General features: G+C 39.7%; 1 pseudogene across 1 annotated transcript; it reads left to right on the forward strand.

Moving 5' to 3' along the window:
- Positions 1–1,347: 1,347 nt before the first annotated feature.
- Positions 1,348–1,944, forward strand: LOC148120420 (Ig heavy chain V region 345 pseudogene; annotated as a pseudogene). The gene is made up of 2 exons (XR_015739317.1): positions 1,348–1,485; positions 1,586–1,944. The product of XR_015739317.1 is annotated as an Ig heavy chain V region 345 pseudogene (transcript).
- The last annotated feature ends 2,076 nt before the right edge of the window (positions 1,945–4,020 follow it).

A 4,020-nucleotide genomic window follows, 5' to 3' on the forward strand; every position in this document is an offset into this window, starting at 1 on the left:
CCATACCCTCAAAAAAGAGGGATTTTTGTCTAGAAAAATACATTTCCATCTGCTCCTCAGTAAGAAGTAGGGCCAAGGGATTATCAACCTCATCTATACCAGTTTTTTTGTCTGGCTTGGCTCTAGTTAGGATTATACAGACATCACCCATTATGAGTCCATGATTGTAATATTCATGGCATGTCCAGAAGACAGCATTTCACAGCACCCCTTTCTGTGTTCCACTCTTTACATTCTTCCCTCCTCTCCTTAATCATTGTTCTCTGAGCCTTGGAGGAACTAGCATGAATCTGGAAATCTTATATCACACAACATATTGAAGATTAGGAACGACAGTTTCTGCCTTAAAGAAAATTCAGATTGTATTTGAGACTCTGTGTTTGTTGTGTTCTGACTTCTATTTTGTAGTCTCAGAACTAGAATGGAAGTCAAGACAGGAAAAGACATCTTAAGTGATGGGCAAGAGGGAAATGACACAGGGTGAGACAGAGGTTTTGAAATGAAATATTGGGTGTAGTGACAGAAAGGGGATGAGTGGGTAGAAGGCATGACAATTTGAGAAAATAAAACCAGACTCTTATGACAACAACAAACTGATGCCAAAGTTCTGTGTTTTGTTATAAAATTTTATTAAGTGCTCCCATTATGCTGACTATATAAATATGCAGAAACAAAAACTGACCCAAGACACATAGAAGACAGCCATGTGTGCCTGATATCAAGTTGAGGGAAAAAAGTCACATTGGGGAATAGGAAGTGATCTTAGGAAAAATTTCATAATGCAAAGGATTAAGTGCTGCAAATATAAATATATCTCCATAGCAATTACTAATATAAAGACAGACTACCACAAAGATGTGTAATTTGCAGAATTCTTGGGGCGATAGGACAGCATTTCTCAGAACTGAGAAAAATTCAGAGAAGTCTCAAGTGTTCCTGTCACAGAGAAGGAGTTTTACTTCGAGGTAGGTGTGATCCTACTCAAGATCTACCTCAGGAAGAAGTCATGTCCAGCAGAGACAAAGGAAGAGACAGAGATAACATCTACAAACACAGAAGTGTGGAACTTTTCAATTGCACATTTATCCTACAAAGACATGGCAGTGTGGAAACACAATATTTTCTATGCATAAGGTGGAAAAGCCACTAAGTACAGTGTGGTGAATTCCTAAGAAGAAAAATGTGTACACAGATCTATGTTAATGCTTCAATTTCTACAACTGTCATCTGTTGTATGAGGACTTATAACTGTGCTGAGTACTGCCTTCTGCCCAGGTCCAATTACAGAGCCAGCTGTAGCAGGAAGATATGCAAATAAGTCTTCTTTCTACCCATAAGATCTAGGCCTGCCCTGACCCTGCAGCTCGGGCACAGGAGACCAGTCTTGGATTCCCAAATCCTCCCAGTCAGGGTTTAGTACTGAACACAGGCCACTCACCATGGACTTAGGGCTTATACTGGTTTTCTCTGTCCTTATTTTAAAAGGTAATTCGTATAGATGAGATACTGTGTTTTGTGTGTACATGAGAAAGAGAAAAAAAGTCTTGTGTGTCCGTTTTCTAACCAGAATTCTTTGTGTTTACAGGTGTCCAGTGTGAGGTGCAATTGCTGGAGTCTGGGGGAGGCTTAGTGCCGCCTGAAAAGTCCCTGAAACTCTCCTGCACAGCCTCTGGATTCACCTTCAGTGATTATTACATGAGCTGGGTCCGCCAGACTCCAGGGAAGAGGCTGGAGTGGGTCACAAGCATTAGTAGTGGTGGTGGTAGCACCTGGTATGCCGACGCTGTGAAGGGCCGGTTCACAATCTCCAGAGACAATGCCAAGAACACTATGTACCTGGAAATGAGCAGTCTGAAGTCTGAGGACACAGCCACATATTACTGTACAAGATACACAGTGAGTGAATGTTACTGTGAGCTCAGACAAAAACAACCCTGTGGGTAACACCTGACCAGCAGGGGGCGCTGAGAGCACTTAGAGATCTGGGTCACAGATGATCCTACTCAGAGAAGCATGGAAGACTGGACTTCTGGTTTGCACTGCCTTTCCATATCACACTTAGGGATTTTCTCTACAGGTGTAGAGTGTAGTAATCCTTGAATGTCCAAATGTTTATTCAAATTTCTGTTTCAAGTTGTGTTGTGTGTGTTTGTTTATTATACTTTTTCTCCTTGTTTCCCTTTATATCTCTCTGTCTCCCTATCTCTAAGTCTCTGTCTCTCACTCTCCCTCTTTCTCTCTCTTTCTCTCTCTCAATATTTTTCTCTCTCTCATCTCCAGGTGTGTGTTTGATCTTGTGTGTGTGTGTGTGTGTGTGTGTGTGTGTGTGTGTGTGTGTGTGTGTGATATATGATGAATTTTTTTAAACAATCTACACCATTTTTTTGACACAAAATCTATCACTTGGCCTGGATCTCAATGCCTGGATAGTCTGGTTGTCCAGTGAGTCCCAGTTATTGTTCTATCTTCACATTCCCTATACGGTATATCTGGTTGGCTACCACACCCATTTCTCTTTTTTACTTATGTACTCTGTGTTCTGTGTTCAGAACCCACTGAATGATTCCTTTGTGGCAACAACTTGTATTTCACTGCCCCATTATATTTGTTTTTTTTTAAATTTACAATGTGCTTTTACACACAGGGCAAAATGATTTTATTTATTGATCAGCATCAGTTCCTGAAGAAACCAAAGAAGATTGTCAACCCTAGAAGACACAGGCAGCTCAGAAACACATGTGAGTCTAGAGAACCACGTGTCATCTGTTTATCTTCATGAGCACTACACTATCAACACAGACACATGCCCCTAATTAAAATAATGTATTTTTTAAAAAGTTCTCATTAAGAGCTGTGATTACCTCAATGGTCTAGTACTTGTGTAGTTTATATGAGATCTTGAATTAAATGGTAATATTTTAAAATATATTTATCATTTTTATTAATAAATACTGCATTTGAAGCATCACTATCCCCTGTTAAAGTTTATAACATGGTTTCTGTTATTCAAGAGAACAGTTCAATTTTTCTTTTCAAGAAAATGTCTTTACTCTCACTACTCTAAGTTTTGAATCAGGAGGTTAACAGATAGCTCTCGGACCCAGATTTGAGAGGAGATGTCCTCATGAGCAAGCATTGTTCTGCCCTCCATCCTTTGATTGAGATGCTTAACCATGACTGGAGAAAGTGGGCAGAAGTGGTTGCATAAAGCTGACATTTCTAACAACCACAGATAGATCTAAAACACAGAATAATTAGTTGCCCGTAACAAATGATTTAAGTGCCATTTACCCAAGGAAAGAATGAGATCAGCTGTTATGGAAATGGAATAAAAGGGATGCCTTTGCTGTGGAAAGGGGAATGTGGTTCTACTAATACATTATGAAAATTGTGGGTGTCACTCAGAGAATTACACAAGGTTATGGGACCCTCAAATCTCACTTCTGGATGAACAGGTAGAAGAAGCAGAGTTGGCATAGGAATTCAGTAAAGGAGAAAAGAGAGAAAAGAATGGACATAAGGGAGGGAGGGGATAGAAGGGTCAAAGGAGTGAGAGAAATAAGAGAGAGGGTAGTGGGATGAATCAATGTAATTACAGTGCATTATAAATTAGCATGGTTGTTTGTTTTTAAGTAGAATGAATGACAAAGGTCGAAAAAATTCAAATATCCCGTGATGCTAATATACATATATCCATCTATCCTTGTATGTGTGTTTTTGTGAAGAATTGTCTCTGCTGTTGTATATCTGTTTGTGTGCATGTGTTTGAGTGTCTGTGTGCTTGCTTCAGAGATGTATACTTTCTCGTCATCTATAAATAGTTTACATTACAGAAGTTACCACAGCATCATCTGATCACAGAAACCTGGTCTGAGGTCAGGTGAGAATGAGGCTGAGATTCAGGTTTTGACTTCAGGCTCAGGGCCTTCCTTATGCTTAGGAAAACTTTGAAGACCTTCCAGTTCCATTCATCCTTGTGAGCCCACTGACTTTCAAAATACAAGAGGCAGAAAACAAATC

This window comes from Myodes glareolus, chromosome 11 (assembly GCF_982192425.1).
Source record: "Myodes glareolus chromosome 11, mMyoGla1.1, whole genome shotgun sequence".
Classification (NCBI taxonomy): domain Eukaryota; kingdom Metazoa; phylum Chordata; class Mammalia; order Rodentia; family Cricetidae; genus Myodes; species Myodes glareolus.